This window comes from Bison bison, unplaced genomic scaffold (assembly GCF_000754665.1).
Source record: "Bison bison bison isolate TAMUID 2011002044 unplaced genomic scaffold, Bison_UMD1.0 scf7180017864030, whole genome shotgun sequence".
In the NCBI taxonomy this organism is placed as follows: domain Eukaryota; kingdom Metazoa; phylum Chordata; class Mammalia; order Artiodactyla; family Bovidae; genus Bison; species Bison bison.
In genome coordinates, this window is record NW_011494602.1 from 4465305 (window position 1) to 4465769 (window position 465).

Sequence of the window (465 nt, forward strand, 5' to 3'; positions counted from 1 at the left end):
TAAAATGTAACATAGAGGTGTAAAATACCCACCACTTCATGGGAAATAGATGGGGAAACAGTGGAAACAGTGTCAGACTTTATTTTTCTGGGCTCCAAAATCACTGCAGATGGTGACTGCAGCCATGAAATTAAAAGACGCTTACTCCTTGGAAGGAAAGTTATGACCAACCTAGATAGCATATTCAAAAGCAGAGACATTACTTTGCCAACTAAAGGTTTGTCTAGTCAAGGCTATGGTTTTTCCTGTGGTCATGTATGGATGTGAGAGTTGGACTGTGAAGAAGGCTGAGCGCTGAAGAATTGATGCTTTTGAACTGTGGTGTTGGAGAAGACTCTCGAGAGTCCCTTGGACTGCAAGGAGATCCAACCAGTCCATTCTGAAGGAGATCAGCCCTTGGATTTCTTTGGATGGAATGATGACTAAAGCTGAAACTCCAGTATTTTGGCCACCTCATGCGAAGAG

The 465-nt window shown here is 43.0% G+C and overlaps 1 protein-coding gene and 1 long non-coding RNA gene across 2 annotated transcripts in view; one reads left to right on the forward strand and one right to left on the reverse strand.

The window, feature by feature from the left end:
- The window catches only part of PLCB1 (phospholipase C, beta 1 (phosphoinositide-specific)), an 833798-nt gene that overhangs the window by 506024 nt on the left and 327309 nt on the right, over nt 1-465 (reverse strand). The gene's annotated exons all lie outside the window — the stretch shown is intronic.
- The window catches only part of LOC104984485, a 2979-nt gene that overhangs the window by 1520 nt on the left and 994 nt on the right, over nt 1-465 (forward strand). The gene's annotated exons all lie outside the window — the stretch shown is intronic.